This window comes from Neophocaena asiaeorientalis, unplaced genomic scaffold, assembly GCF_003031525.2.
Source record: "Neophocaena asiaeorientalis asiaeorientalis breed wild unplaced genomic scaffold, Neophocaena_asiaeorientalis_V1.1 scaffold72, whole genome shotgun sequence".
NCBI lineage: Eukaryota > Metazoa > Chordata > Mammalia > Artiodactyla > Phocoenidae > Neophocaena > Neophocaena asiaeorientalis.
Window position 1 is genome coordinate 10,065,531 of NW_020185336.1, and position 20,420 is coordinate 10,085,950.

Here is a 20,420-nt window from a genome sequence, read left to right on the forward strand (position 1 = left end):
GGCCTTTGGCCATAGAAGAACTAAGCTTGCTACCTTAGGTTTATTAAGACTTGCACCATGGAAACTTCAATTTAATTGAAAATTCCCATGCAGCATTTATTTTAACAACAGCAGCTTGGGGTTTAACTAAGTTTTCAAATTTTCTGTGGTGTGGAAAACAATATTTGAGGCACCTACTTGTAGCAACAATATTTCCTAGTGCTATTATTAGGGTACACCTGTTAATGGCCAGATTTCTACGAGTGGAATAACCAAACATCTCAGTTTGGGCAGTTTTTGTTAGTAAAACTGTAAATATGGCTGGGGGTGTGAATTCTTCTGCAAAATATGTGATTATTTAAATAATAAGGAAATACCCCCACCCCCTATAAAGTTGTGGTCTTGTTTAAGTGCACTCTTCCACAATGTGGGCAATCATGAGTTTCCATGGTACATTTAACATAATTAATATATGTGTTTATATTGGCAAGAATCTGTTCTCATTCCTGTTTGTTTATCATACAAATCTTACTCACCTTCCTACCTGTTTTCTTTACTGGCTATTAGCACCTGTCCTTAAAGTATACTTTAGTTCATTGAATAGTCAGTGCATAAAACTTGCTAAAATGCACAGAGCTCATTCATGATCATAAACAATGTTTTTTCTCTATCTCTTTTCCTATTGTCCAAAATAGTTTAATATATTTTGCCTGAAGTCTTTGTTTTAATACATATATTTAGTGTCACTTGGTTATAGATTTCATGAGATTTTCTAATAGCCTTACAGTGTAACTCGTCTAATCCAAACCACTGCATCTCAATCTTATTTTCTATATTTGAGGTGTGTTTGTTTTGTTTAATTAGGATAGAAGTTCATTTTCTATCCCCTGCCACCATCACCACAATGAGCCATTCCAAGTCACTTTGGTGTCTATTCGAAGATTCAATCAGCTATACCCCGTACCAGAACATCATCTGAGGTCCTGGTCGAGTCTCATGCTACACCCATCAAAACTCCCAGGTTTTGCTTCAGTCTGAGCTGATGACACTCTACAAATTCACCTCAGGCTTTCCCCAAAGAGCGCCAGAGAGTGGTTAGCCACTATTTTCCAACTAATTCTATGGAGGTTTATGTGCTGGAGGATTTGCTTTAGGTTAACAGACTGCTGCAGTGTTAATAAAAATATACGCAAAACTGCACACACAGTCTTTTTTTTCTTAAATAAGTGCCCATTAAAAATAACTATATGATAATTAATGAGGAAGGTAGGTAGTACAGTGTAGATGGTTTGTCAGTATTGTAGTGAGGTCATTCATCTGTGGAGCAGTGATATTCACCTACTTTCTCCTTTGCTTCAGAGATGTAGAGTTGATATTTCGCTTCTGATTTTAGATACTCTCTCAAGTATTATTTTAAAGAGGTAAACAGGGACTACTTCCAAGATAAAGAAAGTTCCCATTCTTTGATGATGAATTCATAATGAAGGGAATCCTCATTCCAAATGGACTTCTGTAAGCCATCATTCTCCTGAAACTAATGTTCCTAAGTATGTGGAGAGAACTAGTTAAGGAATGTTAAATTAAGTTGTAACATACTTAGAAACATGGGCGATGTGTACATGGCACTAGTTTACTTTAAAACACTCCCTAATGACCTTTACAAAAATAATACGATAGCAATTTAAGGTGAATATTTACAGTAGGTGGAAATTAGTTCCCAAGTGCTAATTTCCAAACCCTTGTTTGTGAAACGTCCTGATTCTTTGATCTATATTTTTGTTAGGCTTCCTCAGGCAGAGATGGGCAAGATTGCCAAGACGATATCTTACTTGAGAACAGACAGTACCTGCAGCGCTTAAGTGGGAGGAATCAAGTAGTCCAGGTTACTAAAAAAAAATACACTTGATTCATCACATGATAGCACGTGCATTGAAACAACTAGGTACACTTGAAGAAAGCCCGAAAATATGTAAGAGCAAAGAGATTATCTCTGTTAAGTGAAAAACCTGCAAATAGTAACACTTGGTACTTTTATATTAAAAGTGCTATTTTTTAAAAATTAGTTGTATTTGTTGATGAATATTGTCTTTGCCGTGGATATCTCTCTATTCAGGTCTTATGTACTTGTAAGTTGTGGGGAAAATATTTTAAATCAAAGCTGTACAATAAGCATAGATAGAGAGCCAACGTGAGGATTTTTACTTCATTTACATTCATTACATATTATGAGTTTAATTACCTTCCTCATATAATACTGGTATGAAGGAAAGATGCTGAAGAAGGCGTACTTCTGTGATGATTTTATTGATTGTGACTGATGGATGGCATCAACATTTCATAGTGAAGAATCATGGTTTTGTTACATCAGGAAAATTAAATTGGGAGAGTTATTTTCTTTCCCAGTGATAGTGGCAGTTAGAATATTTCACCTGTAATGAGATGTGTGCGTTATGTGCCATCGTGAACCACGGCTCAGCCATTAAATATATGTAAATGAAGAGAAACACAAGAGAGCCCGGGCATAATAACATGCAGAACAGAGAAATGGATCCTGGAAAGTGATTAATTTATTTGATGATGCCTCAAGTGAGGAATTTTAGGTCACAAATGAAGTGACAGAATGACAAATTACCATTTTAAAGAATTTACTGGGCATCATTACTGAACAATTGTCAGGTAGTTTATGGTGGCTGAGGAGATGGTATAAATATAGATCTTTTCCTTATCTGAGATGAATTATTAATCACCTTTTTAAAAATCTTTGTGAGTGATGGTTGGCTATCTGATTGGAAATAATGTGTTCTACAATTTTAACTAAATTCTAATATGATATGTAACAGGAATCTTTACAATTAAAGTCTCAGTGGAGAGTGGTAGGAGGTTTACAGTCAATTGCAGTTTTAATGTGATAGAAGAGGATGAATCCACTAGCATTTTTCAATAGATTTCCTTAGGTATATTATCCCTGCTGAGATGTTATTCAAATGTTTACAGTTTATTTTCATTTGAAAAATGACATTCAGATACTTAAATTGTTTTCCTTGGTTTATTAGTTAATGAAAATGAAATTCTAGTAATTACTATAGTTTTGCAGCATGCCACATTATTTAAAGTGAAGTGACTGCCTTTGTCAGTGGCATTATAAATATCATCTTCCTGTATTTTGGTCAATTTTTGTTTGTTTTATCTATGTTATGTCCCTTCTCTGTCTATATGTCACTGTGTCTAATACCAGTAAGAACTGGAGTACAGGAGACAAAGTCAGAATTTGAAATAAAGACGTTTTCTCAAGTTTCTTTTTATGTTTGGATAATTAAACACACACTAACCTACTTTGTACATGGCACTAACAACACTAAAAATAAAAACAAAACTTGACAGTAAGAGGTACCCTGAAAAATCTAAACACATTTTAAAATGTCTGTCTGTGTCAGGCTACCTAAACCAGAGTTTATACATCTGCTCATGTATGATCAGCCTCTTAGATCAAATGTACTCGCTATTACAAAGTTCCTTATACTTTGATCAGGATTAAGGAAAGGGGTTGTTTCTTAAACATTGTATGCTAGTTATCTAACAGAGTAGAAATGTCTAGAGAACTATTTTTAACAAGCTTGTTTCTAAAGCAAGCAAAGAACAGTTGCAGTTTTGCCTTTGAGTTGGGAAGGACCTAAATGACTAATCTTTCACCTGGAAGAAGGCTTGAGATTTTGCTCCTTTTACATTAATATGTGCACCTTCTCATTTTAATCTTGATTCATTCTGAGAGTATATGAAAATTTTAAATAAGTATTCCCTGTGTTACCCATGTCATCTAACATTGCTGAACTGGCAAGAAATTTAAATTTTGAATATACATGCTACTTTTAAACAAATTTTGTTTTTACTTTTCCCCTCACCCTTGGTGGTAAAATTTTACTGAAACTTTGTCATTAAAAAAAGAATCCAAAAAGAATGTTTGCTGTTAATTTCAGGGTCCAGTCTCTACATGGAGCTGATTTTAAGGACCATCTTGGCAGTGCTTCTTCTGCGTGGTGCATTCCTTTTCCACAAAGCATGCTCCTGTTTCCCCTGCTATATGTGACGGCACCTTTCAGGTCAGTCCACTCCAGCATTTCTCCTTTAGAGACGACCCTCACCTTTCCCTTTTCCTTTATTCTTGCTTGCCACAGAAAATATAAACATGCAAACAAATGAGTGAGGGCATGCTCCTCAGAGGAAAATTCAAATACTGTATGAAATAATATAGAGAGATTGGACTTGTTTAAGCCAGCACAGTTCAGAGTAATCAAGAATGTATCAGAGGAGAGAATCACTGCTTTATGTGAACTGAGCGCTTCTGCCACACTTTAAATACCTTTCGTTTTCTGCCAGCTTGCATCAGCTGTCAGAGGGAGTCACAAAAAGGAAATGAAGATGCCTTGAACTCTAAAGCATTGAGAGAGCAAAAGAAAGGATTCCTAAGTAGAATAGTGAAGAATAGATTTTAAATGAACATACAGACATGGAAAAGGAGATGCCTTATGCAGTTAAAAAGACTATGATTTTTGGCTCTTAGCATGATTCAAGAGTATGCTACAGGAAGAAAAGGAACACTTGATTAACGGAAACGGCAATGAGTGGTCACTGTGCCACGTGTTGGCTATGCCCTTAATAGTCTCACAAACTGGTGAACATGTTTTTTTGGGCCACAAAAAAACATCCAGACATTTTTCCCGATTCTACAAATTGAGATTTGTGAGGAATTTTATCATACCAAAATGACTTAATTATGCTCATTTCTTCTTTTTCTGTTGGAATTGGTTTATTCCAGGACCAGCGCCTCTTCTGCTTTTTCCCTACAAATCCTTGCATTGATATGGCATTCCTCATATCTAAAGGAAATCCAGCCACATAAGTTCCAGAAACCTTCTCCCTACTGCCTATTTCCCCAACATTCTGTTATAAAAAATTTCAAACACATAGAAAGTAAACATCCATGTATTCACTACCTAGATTCAGTAGATACTTGATATTTCTCTATATTCATTTTATCACATAGCTAACCATCTACCATCCAACCATCTTGTAAATTTGTAATTTTTAAATGTATTTCCAAGTAAATTTCAGACATTACATTTCCCCTAAATAATTCAACATGACTATCATGCCTAGACTTTAATATTTATTTTTGGATTTTTCCCCTTGAAGTAAATTTTACATCCAATGGAATATATACTTGTTGAGTTTCAATAAACACATGCATTTGTATAACCCAACCCCTTATCAAGATATAGGACATTATTCTCAGCCCAGAAAATTCCCACATCTCCCTCCCAATCAATACCTTACCTCCACCCACAAAAGAGGAAACTGCTGTTCTTTTTTTTTCCAACAAAAATTAGTTTTGCCTGTTTTAGAACTTCATATAAAATGGAATCATATAGGATATACTACTTTGTGTCTGGCTTCTTTAACTCTGCACATTTTTTTAGATTCATCCATGTTGTTTCATGTATCAATAGTTTATTTTCATGGATGAGTAATATTATATTTTCTGAATGTACTCCAGTGTACTCATCTCTTCTGCTATTAATGAGCAGTTGGGTTATTTCTGATTTGGGGCTATTAGGAATATAGTAGCTATGGACATACTTTTATGAATATACATTTTTATTTCTTTTGGATCAGTGTCTATGGGTGGAATTGCTGGCTCACAAAATATATGGTTATTATAAGAAACTGACAGAGTTCATTTCTACAAAATCATTGTGTGTTTTATATTCCCACCAACAATAAATATAAAATTCTAGTTGTTTCACTTTCTTGACAACATCTGATGTCAGTCTTTTTATTTTAGGCTGCTTTGCGTTTTTACTTTTCTAGTTTTCCCCTCCTCTCTTCTATGTCTTCAATCACTGTCTCCAGGATTTTTTTTTTTAATCGACCTTTCGACCAAATGTCTCCTCTAGCTGCCAAATTATTTCTCTACTCTATTTAACAACTAAGCTGCTTCATTTTATCAATGAAACTGCCTGTACTTTATCGCTTGAAACTTCCTGACTTCCAGATGCTGGGGTTCCTTAACCCTTAGTGCTGAGTCCTCTTAGTTCTAACTATGCACCTTCTCCCAGGAGAATCATGTTGATTCTCATGCATTTCAAGTCGATCTATATGCAAGCAATTCTCAAATTTATATCTCTGGCCTGGACTTCCCTGAGTTTCATCTGCCTGCTTTACATTTCTGCATATCTAAGATTCTGATATCTCAAAGTCATTGTATCTGATTTTGAACTTATGCTGTTCCTCCAATCTCTGCTAGGATTGTGCATTCCTTTTTCTTCCTGTCTGAGAAAAAACAATCTAATAATTTTCAAACCCAGTTAAACAATGTAAAAGCTATATTTCAGGAATAATAAAAATAATCTAAAAGGAACACCTAAAATGCCTAATGTCTAAAAAGAAATTAGACAATACGTAGAATGAATTAAAAATCCATGTATCAGTACCTAGTGGATGTAGCTAAATACATCCACTGAAGTGGTGTAGTCATGTAGTGGAAAATGTGCAGCCTTAAGATGCTTATATCACAAAAGAAGAAAGATAAACATGAATGAGTTGAACAATTAAATTCAGAAAATAGGAAAGGAGCAAAAGAAAAATCACAGATAAATGAAGGATGGAAAAAATATGGATCAGAAAAGAATAAAATAGAATCAACATAAGAAATAAAACAAGTAGCATGATCAAAAATGTCAAAAAATGTAATATTTGAATAGACTAATAAAATTGTCAGATCTCTAGCAAGCCTCATTGAAATAAAAATAGAAGGTCCAAATAAACAAAATTTCAAACAAGAACTCTAAGAAAGCAGGCATAAATACAATAGACATTAAGATGATAATAAGAAAAAATAATAACATTGATATCAGTAAATTAAAAATTTGAAAGTGTAGCTAACTTGTCATATTTCCAGCAAAATTCAGCCTACTAAAACAAGAAGAAATGGAAAATGTTAGTGATTCTATAACTATTAAAGGTGTTGAAACAGTAATTAAGATGATCACATAAAAAATTACCAAATCCAGGCAGCTTTAAGGGTGATCAAACAAATATTAATTAAGCAATGCCAAACATAGTTAATACCAAGCATAAACAAACTATTCCAAAGACAATAAAACAGAGAGTATTTTGCAAAATAAATAAAACATAACGTAAAAATGTGTGTGGCTTGAATAGCATTGAAAAAAAATCACAAAAAACATATAAGAAAGAAAAATTATAGGCCAGTATCAATCATAACAATAGATGCAAAAATTAAAAACAAACTATTACAGATGAAATCCATCAAAATATGAAGTATATGAACCATGTAGGATTTATCCCAGGAATTCAAGTTGGATTTAACGTTAGAACAATTATCAATTTAATTCTCCATTTTAACCACTTAAAAGAAAAAAAAAAAGGCCTACAATTACAAAAGATGCAGGGAAAAACGTGGTCAAAGTAAATATCAATTTATCATAAACAAAATAAATAAAATATTAGAAAACAAGGGATAGAATGGAAAGTCTTTAATCTGAAAAGTGTATCTATCAAAATCCTTTATCAAATGGCATCCTAATATTGAAATGTTAAACTCATTTCCATTAAAATTGGGAAAAAATAAGAATGCTTGTCTTCATCTATTTCTATTGTAAATTTTGTTTCATTGGAAATCAGCACAATAAGACCAAAGAGTACAAATATCATATCATTATTTGTAGACATGATTGTCTATTATAGACTACTGAAAACAATGCAATCTATTAAAATGAGAGCTTTGTAAATATATATTTATACATATAGCATACATAAATTTTATATATATATCACATCAATACAAGAAAGAAAGCTGATATAGCTATATCAGTCAGAATAGACTGGCAAAAAATCATTATGCAATATTTAAGAATCAATTAGAAAAAGAAAGCAACAATCAAAAAAGAGGAAAGTCATGAATAGGCATGTCATACAAGAGAAAATATGAATAGTTAATAAACATGAAAAGATGTTCAACATTCTAGAAAAATATCCTAGTGAATCCTTGCATATGACACTGGGAGATATATAGAAAATGTTCATAACAGTACTGCTTATAACAGAAAAACAGAAGGTCATTTTTTTGTCACAAAAGTCACAATGACACGTTTGAATGCAAAAGTAAATTGAAATATATGCATATGATAAAAGGATAGCATGCTGGTAGAACAATATGCCTCTTCATGAAGACTCCTACAAAGATAAGATTTAGTAAATCAGGATACTTCATTCATAATTACTCCATTTATAAAGTTTAACACTCTGTAAAAGTAAACCATATCTATTTATGGATGCATGCATAGGAGGCTAAAATATATATTTATTAAAGTGAATGGTAAACACTAAATTCAGAATAGTGATTATATCAGGGAGATGTAGGAGGAAAATGCAATTTTATTTTAAACAATGTGCTTTCAATGTACTCTTAATGTTGTAATTCACACACAGGTGTTTTATTACATGAATATTCAGTTCAATATTATTCTTTATATGAACATTATATACTTTGGTATGCATGAATTATGCATAATAAAATTATTTTTGAAAACAAAAATAAAAACACTTTGGATGTATTTAGTCTGAAAATAGAAAAAATTTGATATTATTCTATGTAAAAATGAATGCAGACATATTCTAACTAGATATATTCTTTTAACTCCTATTAAAGACAGAAAATTATATAAACTTAATGAAAATAAAAGCAAAAGTAACAAAAAACCCCGAAATCATGATGCCATGAAACTTTTCCTGTGCACCTAAATTTATTTAGACAATATAGGATTTCTATATCTAATTAAGTTATAATTATATGTAAAAACTGTGAGCAGATTATAAACTAGGTAAAGTCTTAAAAATATAGTCTTGACTATTTTGGGGGCGGATGGGGCACATCTTAAATTACTATAATGAAATTACCAGTTTAAGTTTGCAGTCTTGGCCTGACGATTGCTAGAATCAGTCTCTGATAGTTGGTGCTGGATTGGCAGCCTAAATTTTATTTCACTTTATCTTGTTTGGGACTCCACCTAGATTGGAAGATTTCTTTAAGGAATTCTCTCTGGTTAATCTTCAGTCTCTCTCAGACCATATTCTGTGCTTTCAAATTCACTCTGGTTTGATTATTAAAAATAAAGTAAGCGTGGTTTCTGATTTGGAAAGCAAATTTGTGGTGATAAGGCTTTATCAACCAGCCAATAAGAAGTTATGGCCACCACATGAGAAAGGAAAACATAGCTTTACCTAGGGCAAGTATGGAAAGAAATTAAATGATATTACAATAAAGGTCACAGTATTCTCTAAGTATAATAAATTCTTGGTATGTACTGGGTTTAGAAATTAATTTGCCATGAGAATAGTACACTTTCCAGTCTGAATGACTCTAGGAGTTAAATATTTTTATTGAAATATAATTGATATACAATATTGTTAGTTTCAGGTATACTACAAAATGACTTAATATTTGCATATATCATGAAATGATCACAAGTCTAGTAGCAATTTGTCCCATATAAAATTATTACAATACTATTGACCATATTCTGTATGCTGTATATTACATCCCTATGATTTGTTTATTATATACCCATTAGTTTGTACCTCTTAATCCCCTTTACCCATCACCCCTCACCCTTCTGGCAACCACATGTTTGTTTTCCATACCTATGAATCAGTTTTCCTTTTGTTTTGTCTGTTTACTTATTTGTTTCATTTTTTAGACTTCATATATAAGTGAGATCGTGTGGTATTTCTTTTTCTCTGCCTGACTTAGTTCACTTAGCACAATGCATCCATCCATGTTGTCACAAAATGCAAGATTTCATTATTTTAATGGCTTAGTAACATCCCATTGTGTGTATGTGTATATATATTTCACACCTTCTTTATCCATTCATATATCTGTGGACACTGAGGTTACTTCCATATCTTGGCTGTTGTAAATAATACTGCACAAACATTGGGTTGCACATGAATTTGCAGGTTAATGTTTTTGTTTTCCTTGGATAAATAGCCAGAAGTGAAATTGCTGGATTATCATATGGCAGTTCTGTTTTTAATTTTTTGAGGAAACTCCATACTATTTTTCATAGTGGGTGTCCCAATTCACATTCCCACCAATAGTGCAAGAGGGTTCCTTTTCTCCACATACTCACCCATACTTGTGCGCTTTCTTTTTGATGATAACCATTCTGACAGGTGTGAAGTGGTATCTCATTTTGGTTTTGATTTGCATTTCCCTGATAATTAATAATGCTGAGCATCTTTTCACATGTCTGATGGCCATCTGTATATCTTCTTTGAAAAAATGTCTCTTTAAGTCCTCTGCACTTTTTAAATTGAGTTGTTTGTTTTTTTGATGTTGAGTTGTATGAGTTCTTTGTATATTTTGTATATTAAACCCTTATCAGATATATCATTTGCAAATATCTTCACCCATTCAGTAGGCAGTTTTTCTGATTAGTTGAAAGTTTTCTTCACTGTGCAAAAGTTTTTAGTTTGGAGTAATCCCATTTTGTTTATTTTTGCTTTTGTTTCCCCTGTCTGAGGAGACAGTTGCTAAGACCGATGTCAGAGAACATACTGCCTATGTTTTCTTCTAGGATTTTTATCATTTCAGGTTTTACATTTAAGTTTTTAAATAATTTTGAGTTTATTTTGTGTATGATATGAGAAAGTAGTCTAGTTTGATTCATTTGCATGTAGCTGTCCTACTTTTCTTTCCAGTTTGGAGTCCTTTAATTTCTTTCTTTTTTTTTTTTTTTTTTTTTTTTGGTCTGATTGCTGTGGCTAGGACTTCCAATACTATGTTGAATAAAAGTGGTGAGAATGGACATTCTTGACTTTTCCTGATATTGGAGAAAATGCTTTTAACTTTTCAGGATTGAAGATGAAATGTTGGTTTGATGTTATTGTAGGTTGGTCATAAATGGCCTTTATTATGTAGAGGTATGTTTCTTCTATACCCACTTTGTTGAGAATTTTGTCATGAATATATGTAGAATTTTGTCAAGATGTTGTTTTTTGCATTAATTGAGATAATCGTATGATTTTTATTCTTCAGTTTGTTAATGTAGTGTATCACATTGATTGATTTCTGGATATTGAACCATCCTTGCACCCTGAGAATAAATCCCACTTGATCATGGTGTTCGGTCCTTTTAGTGTATTGTTGAATTGAGTTAGCTAAAATTTTGTTGTGGATTTCTGCATCAAATTTTATCAGTGATATTGGCCTGTAATTTTCTTTTTTTGTGGTGTCTTTGACTAGTTTTGGTACCAGGTTGATGCTGATCTACTAGAGTGAGTTCAGAAGTATTCCCTCCTCTGCAATTTTTTGGAATAGTTTGAGAAGGATAGGTGTTAATTCTTATAAAAATGTTTAGAAGAATTAACTTGTGAAACTGTCTGGTCTTTGGCATATTCTTTTTTTTTTTTCATTATGCTGAGTAATTTCTTCAGATATATCTTCCAGTTAATGAATTCTCTCTTCATCTGTGTCCAATTATTGCAATAATTTTTAAATTTCTATTCCCATACGTTTGCATTTAAAAATTCTATTTGGTTCCTCACAAAAGGGCTCTGTGTTTTTATTTTAAGGGTGTGTTCTTATTTCCATGTGCATTATATATATTTTTTATTTCTTTAATCATTTAAAAAAAGACTTTATTAGTTGCATGATCTATGCAGATTTTAAGGATACAGGAGTGAGCTAAAGAGAGTTCTGTCCTTATGGAACTATCATTTTAGTGTAAAATTTATTTTTATTTCCATGATCTATTGTTATTATGTTCTCTACAAATAGGGGTAGTGGTGATATAAGTCTGTTTCTTTTTGTATATGTTGACTCATTAATGTCACACATTTCTATTTTCTATATTTTGAAAAGTAATTTAAAAAATTAATTGTATGTCATCTTAAACATTATCTCTGCCTTTTCATCTCACTTCATGTTCCAGGATAACTGACACTGTCTCGATTGTTGGACGATTTCTCTCAAATTGTAGAGACATTTCAGTCTTGATACAATATTTTAAGGTTAATTTGTTGGCTTGATTTTTCTGAATAGTAATTTATATTTCATATTCCCAACCCACTTGTTTAAGTTAGGTGTAAGTTAGGATATATATATTTTTAGAATATTTGCTTTTTTCAGAGAATTGCATAAATGCAGTTTTGAATTTTTTAAATAAATGCCAATTTATTACAGAATGTCAAGATGATTGTATGGGAATGGTCTCAACACTGTCTAAGCTGCATATTATGAGAACTTAATGTCTCTAGATTGCTTTCGAAGATGGGAGAGTATTATAGACTGAATTGTGTTCACCCCCCCCAATTCATATGTTGAAGTCCTAACCCCCCAATGTGGCCATATTTAAAGATATTCTTTAAAGGGGTAATTAAGGTTAAATGAGGTTACAAGGGCAGGGCCCTAATCTGATAGAGCTGATTTCTTTATACGAAGAGGAATAGACACCAGAGATTTCTTTCTTTCTCCACTTGTGTACAAAGAAGTGGTCATATGTGCACACAGCAAGATGTCAGCTGCCTACAAGCCAAGAGAAGAGGTCATGGCATCTTGTCAGCACATTGATGTTAGATTTCCTAGACTCAAGAACAGTGAGAAATACATTTCCATTGTTTAAGCCACCCAGCCGGTGATATTTTGTTATGGCAGCTCAAGCAGACTAGTATAAAGAGGAAAGAGGGAGGTATTTTAGCTCTTATTGAGTGAAGGAGTATGATTTCCAAATAAAATAATTTCAGTACAAAGGAGAGGGAAAACACACCAAAATGATTCTTCCTGTTTAATATCTGCATCTAGGAAATAATCAAAAGATTCACTCCAAAATTTCAAAATCTTGAAATGATTTCAGAGAGTGTGAATGAGAGAATCAGCTAAGCATTAGTAATGGATTTCAAGGTATAATGATATTGTAAGTGTAGAATCAAGCCTGTTATAAGGGGAAACTTAAAAGCCAATAAGCAATTAAAAAGATGTCCTCATCCTAATCTCAAGAATCTGTTACCTTATATGGCAAAAGAGTTTTTGAAGATGTGTTTAAGTTTATAAACCTTGATATAGGGAGGTTACCCTGGATTATCCAGCTGGACCCAATCTAATCAAATGAGTCCTTAAAATGGAGAATCATTCTCAGCTATAGTCAGAGAAAAAGATGTGATGACAGAAGTTCTTTGAAGGTGAAGAAAGGGGGCCACGTGCCAGGGAATGGGAATGGTCTCTGGAAGCTGGAAAAGTGAAGGAAACTGATACTCCCATTGAGCCTGCAGAAAGGAAGGCAGCCATGCTGAACTTTGATTTTAGTGCAACCCATGTTGGAATTCTATATTACAAAACTGTAAGATAATAATTTTTGTCATTTGAGCCAGCAAGTTTGTCGTAATTTGTTATGGCAGCAATAGAAAACTACATCAGTTTTGTTTTACAAATTTAGACCAGAATATATAAAATAAAGACACAAGAACGTAACATAAATATGCCAAAATGTAACATAGCACACAAAGAAAATATTAGTCCAACTACACTTAGTAATATAAGGATGCTGAATACTAAAATACCTATTAGTATTTTAATTCATAGTATGTACAAGAATATAAGTGTGTGTTACACAAAATTATTTAATGATTTTAACATTTAAAAAGCTTTTACATCACCCACAAAAAATGTTTTACGTGTGCCAGTAATTCATAAAAGAAGGAATACAGAGATACAGATGGTGTATAAATACACAAAATGTATTCAAAATATACTTTTTAAAGTATCCCAATTCAAAGTATCCCAATTTTAGAATGAAATATGTTTTATCACCCCAAATTAAGTTTAAGAAAAAAAAGAAAAGTTTCTTGTACCTAGTGAACTTTGAGTAAGTTAGAAAGCAAACTCACACACCCCAGATGGAGTGTAAAATAATGCAGCATTACCAGGCCAGTGGAAAATTTGGAAGTGTAGAGTCTTTAAAATATCCCTATTTCACTGACCAATTTCAATTAAGAAAAATATTGTGACATATGTTACAGTATCTCCAATTTTAGGAATGATCAAGATATGTGACAACATCCATTTATAGATATGCTCAGCAAAACATAATTTATAATAGCTAAAATTATATTACTATGGTCAAACAATGCCATATTAGTTAAATACACTGTGGAAAGTCTACAAAGGGTTACTATGCAACTATAAAATTATTAAATTATAAGAAGCTTTAAAACCTTGGGAAACAAACTATTTTTATCAAAAAACCTCATAGAATTTATCCAACAGTCAGTAAGAGTCAGGAAGATATGCATGTATTGTATACATAAACAATCTCCTGCACAGAAAAGTCCCTTTTCCATTCCCACTATAAGAGATTCTACCTGATCCTCTTTTCCTTACTATGTTGTTCAACTTTTTCCCTCCTTTTCTTCTTCTCTTTCAAGATGAAATTCCCCTTCCTATTTTTTCTTTATTCATTCTCTTACTTTCTTCTCAGCATCTCTCTTCTTTCCTTCCTTCCTTCCTTCCTTCCTTCCTTCCTTCCTTCCTTCCTTCCTTCCTTCCATGGGTACAAATTTTTAACAAATTTTGAATTCCTCTAATTTTTTAATGCAGAATGTTTCAACCCTCCTTTATTTCCTGCCTTCTCCTTCAAGACTGCTGCCTTTTATCCATATACGATCTTCCAGGGAATCTTCTCTGATAAAGAGCCAAGTTATTTGATATAAGTTATACACCTTTCTAAATATAAAAAGCAGATTCAGTATCAGGTCTTTTGTAAAACATTTAATAGCATATTTTTCTTATTGCTTCTACATAGAAAACTATGCAAAAGCAAAAGTCACAAATGCAAAGAGATAATTATCTATAAAGATGTTCATCATAGTGTTTTTTATAATACCTTTTAAAAATATGAAGTAATCTAAATGTCCTTTCCTTAATTAGTAGGTGCGTTTTACACTTTGCCATATTCACATTATATAGTATTATAATATATATTATGTTATATACACTTATTTATGATGATATATCAGTGTGGGCTAAATAAATGCATATTAGCAATATTTGTAACATGGTATATATATATATGTATATATATATATATATCTTCCTCAACTTACTATAGGGTTACATCCCAATATACCTATTGTTACTTGAAAATATAGTAAATCAAGAATGCACTTAATACACCTAACTTACCGAAAAACATAGGTGAGTCCAGCCTACCTTAAACATGCTCAGAACATGTACATTAGGTTACAGTTGGTCAGAACCATGTAACAAAAAGCCAGTTTTATAATAAAGTGTTGATTATTTCATGTACTTTATTGGATACTATACTGAAAGTAAAAAACAGAATGTTTGTATGGGTACAGAAATGGTTGTAAGTGTGCGGGTTGTTTATCCTGATGATCGTGTGGATCTACCAAGCATCATGAGATAGTATCATCCTGAGTATCACTAGTCCAGGAAAAGATCAAAATTCATAATTCAAAGTATGGTTGCTACTGAACATGTATTACTTTCACACCATCGTAACGTGGGGACTGTCTCTAAATGCTATACCAGAGAAGCTAGAAGAAGTTGCTTCAGAGATTTCAGATTTCATCTACAGTTCAACTTCTGAAGTTAAGGCCTGAGCATAAGGTATCTGCCACAGATAGTGTACAAATTATGGACTAAAACAAGCAGAGAAAAGCATCAGCCTTCCAGAGTTACTGTCTGGTTAAGGCAAACATGAGCAGTAAATAATGAGGAATATGAATTAGCTTTAGTGTTGAAACTAACTTGGTATTACTTGTATGTGAGATCTTAAGAGTATCAGATGAAGGCAGGTGGAGGCATGCTCTTGTAGAATGATGGCCCATCTTCCTTTTAATGAATAAATGTGCAAGCCAACATCCAAGTTATCTTATTATTACAATCAGATTTCTTGTAGCTGTTTATGTTACTATGCATAACAAAAATATATTGGCCTATTTTTCTGATTTTTCCCTTAAAACAGAAAGACTTTTTTTTTTTTTTGCTTTTGTTGTAAAGAAGAAGGAATACATATTAAAGTAACTGATTTGATTTGTTTCATTGTCCACTGCTATTGAACGTCTAAGTGTTTGCGGTTGACTAAATAAAATGCCTCTAAAACAAACAAAAAACAAAAATAAAACAACAAAATACTGGCATGGGTTAATTCAAACAGATCAATCAGATGGTCTGGGATGGGACCTGAGAATTTCTAATATTGAATATACAACCCAGATAATTTTTATCGTCTGTCAAATTTGAAAAACATTAAATTAGTTTAATAAGATCAACTTACATCTAATAGATAATTGAGACTAGCTGCTCTGGGAAAAGTAGTTTCCAAATATGAAGGAAAGGTGAGGTAGGTAATTTTAGGTCACATGTGATAGCACTGAGAAATTGCAGCATGAGCCTATTAGGTACTTGAGAACATAAAGAAAATGATACTTTGAAGTGAAAAGTGGTGCAGAATAGGTATATATGTACCAAAAATATTTTACACATTTTAATTTCTTTCTTAGAATGGTATCTAGGCATCCTTTTATTCCCCTCTTACCCTTTCCTGTACGTAATGTCCAGATTTCAAACCAGTACTACAGGATTTATAAACTAGTCCAATTTTGGTTGAAATAATTTACTTCAGGACATCCTGGTCTTAACTACAATTATAAAATTACATAAAATACATTCTAAAGTTCAAAGAGTTCTCTTATCAACATTTGAAGCACAGCCAAGTTTAAGAGTTGATACCACCTACAACTTTATTTTTACCATACAATTTATTTTAATTCTCCTTTCTCTCTAAAAATTTGAGAATATGTACACATTACCAGATCTTTAGCATCCAACATATATATGAGCTTAATCACAAGTGCCATAAAACAACATGATCTACGACAGTATTTCCCTGTCATTTCTCTTATAGGCAGTGAAGTTATTTGGGTTTAATATCTCTTTAAATATTACATTTCACCAAGGAATGTGATAGCCCATTGTATGGCATTGTAAGGCAAAATGACTAAATTACAAAGATGTAAAGGGATGTTGTAAAATCTGGTGGAAATTTTCAAATTTGGACTTCCCACGTAAAAGCAGGGCAAACTAAAAAACCTGAATACCTTAGGACCTGTTGACAACCTGTTAGATGAACTTAATCCGTTGCTGAAAGAAATATAAAGTGGTGTTCAATTTAGATTTCTAAATCACGCTTCTATATTGAGCAAGGAAAAACCATGTATTGAACTGTTTATGGTCAATGTGTATGCCAGTTTATATTAAAACATTAAAAATGGTCCTATAGGGCTTCCCTGGTGGCACAGTGGTTGAGAGTCCACCTGCCGATGCAGGGGACGCGGGTTCGTACCCCGGTGTGGGAAGATCCCACATGCCGCGGAGCGGCTAGGCCCGTGAGCCATGGCCACCGAGCCTGCGCCTCCGGAGCCTGTGCTCCGCAACGGGAGAGATAATGAAGTAATTTATACTTGTATTTCAACCTAAGGAAATAGAGTGGGTAAATATAATTTTACAAATGTTCTTTGCAACAATAAATTTAACAATAACAAAAGTATCATAAATATATGACTGCACCTTTTCCACTAATCTGTAAACCACACTTGTAGTTAATTTAATTTAATACATATAAAATAATTCTGTACACATATTTATTTGTTCCCCCAAATAGTAGGCAATTAATTATAGTACAGTGGTGATTCCAGTTCTAGGTCTTTGCTAATTTTTTAGTTGTGACATTGTATCCAATTTTGACACTTAGTAACCTCCTGCTACTGTTTTGCTACAAATATAGTAATAAAACTAGTATCAGCTCTTTGTTCTTACTTAATAGTAGGTGCTATTTAAATAATTTTAAAAGAAAAATCATGGTTGCTTTTATCAAAAAGTTTTTTATGATTTACACTTAGAAAATTTCCTTCTCAAGTTTCTATTTGTAGCAAACAGTTGACTTTTTTCACTAATTATCAGCACAGTGCTCCTTTTCTTACAGATTGATGTTTATAGTAAGAAATCTTCAAAAGAAATATATTTTCTTTGGGGTTCATTCATGAGAATGGCCTTCATTGTCTTCTATCTTCTCTCTCTCTCTCTCTCTGTGTGTGTGTGTGTGTGTGTGTGTGTGTGTATGCATACATATATTTATTTAAAATGTCATTTGTGTTGTCCATTTCTGTTTTTCATTTATGTTATTCAATTCACCTCTATCTTTAATGTATTGAAAACAGTATCAATTCATTCAAAATCACTAAATCAGTAAATTATTTTCAAACACCTTAATCATATTCATTTCTGTGATAGCTTCTGAATCTTTTTTTCCTCCTCAGATTAGATTTCTTACTCTGACACAATCTTCCTCACTCTTTTAGTTAAATTTTTTTAAAATTTCAATTTCTCAAAAATAAAACTCTTCAGTTTATTTGTAGCTTCTCAATTTTGTCTTCTTAATTTGTATATTCTAATTCCTTAGCCTACCACTTCCTTTCACTCCTTTTTTTTAAATAATTGAAAGTATCAATAAATATTATCTTGATTTTGTGTTGAAAAACTCATTTTTTCTCATAAAATTTTCTCATCTTCTCTTTAATACTCAAAAATTCTGCATCAAAATATCCCCCCCCATCCTTGCTTCTCATTAGGAGTTATGTACTTTATTCTGTAACATCTTGATCAGTTATCATCATCTGATTCTGAACAGCTTTCACCATCTGTCATCTTGAAAGAGAGATGGTTGCCCATCTATTGTAAAAATGCTTCTATTTTTGCTCAGTCACACTGAGACAGATACAGGCTGTGTTATTACTTCAGTTTACCATATGAGGACTATGATGATTAAGCAGTTTTTTTCTGGCAGCATAACTTGCTGATAGCAGAGCTGAAGTAAAACCCTAATTCTTATTATTCTTAACTCAGTGAGCATTCTCTTATACATTTTTTTTTAAACTAATATGATAGTTTGAAATTTGTTGTGGTATACTGAACATACCATATGACTTCTCTGGTTTCATTTCTCTATCTGTGAAATGAGGTAGAGTTACACCCCTTTTAAAATACCTACACTGGGGCTTCCCTGGTGGTGCAGTGGTTGAGAGTCCGCCTGCTGATGCAGGGGACGCGGGTTTGTGTCCCGGTCCGGGAGGATACTGCATGCCGCAGAGCTGCTGGGCCCGTGGGCCATGGCCGCTGTGCCTGCACATCCAGAGCCTGTGCTCCACGGCGGGAGAGGCCACGGCAGTGAGAGGCCTGTGTACCGCAGAAAAAAAACAAAACAAAAAAACAAAACAAAACAAAAAAATACCTACACTGAATAGAGTGATGTTTTACATGTATTATTGAGACTTCCGTCAATTTACACTGGTTGGTTAATTGAAAGGACTCAAAAGACTCCACAGAGTGAACTCATGTAAGCCTGTAAGAAAAATGAAGTATACAGCATAACAGGAGAATGAAAGAACACGCAATCACAGAAAGGTCCAAAAACTTCCAGGTAGAGCCCTCTGGGATCCTTTTCAGCCTCAAAGGACCTGCTTCAGGTTCAGATTATGAAACACCCAGATTTGTGTGAGGTGGCTCAATTTCAAGGGAACCCAAGCACCCAATTCCAGAGAGGGCTTTTTGCCCACTGATCATACAGCTAAAACCATGCTTGGTAACCATTTACACCAAGTACAAAACATCCATTTATACATCCTGAAAGAATGGAGAGAAGCTGGTGCCTCCCCTGGAGTTTCAAGCTTTAAAATGAATATTATAAATTACTAGCTAGTGTTATCTCAGTCTTACTTTTTGACTAAGAGTCCTTACCAGCCTTCCAGATGTCCCTAGAAATAAGCATAAATTTGCTTCTTTCCCACCCCTACCCCCAGTACTACTAATCTCACATATTGTTATTATTGCTAATGATGAGTACTAAAAGTCTTTGTGGTAAAGACATTTCATAGACATTAAGGGCTTTGGGGGTATAAAAGGAGAGGACACGTTACTAGATGGGACTATAGATGGAGCATAACACCTGGATTGACTCACAGGATGGTATGTAGATTTATTTGATTTACTGTTAAAAGTGGGTGTGGGAGAATGGAGAGATGGTATAAATATACATCTTTTTGCTGCTTCATCCATGCTGAAAATGTAGTAAAGAAAGGAAAACAAATTTCCAGAGTTTCTCTCCATTTCAACAGAAATTTTATTCCCAAACTGAAATTCCTTTGGAGAGAAAATAAGAAAGGAAACATACAATTTTGAAACAGTAGACTAGTCAAACTGGTGAGGAAGGATCAGAATATGTTGACCATCTATGTATGTAGACAAGTAGAAAAATATAAATACTTAGCTGATCTTGAATCTCAGA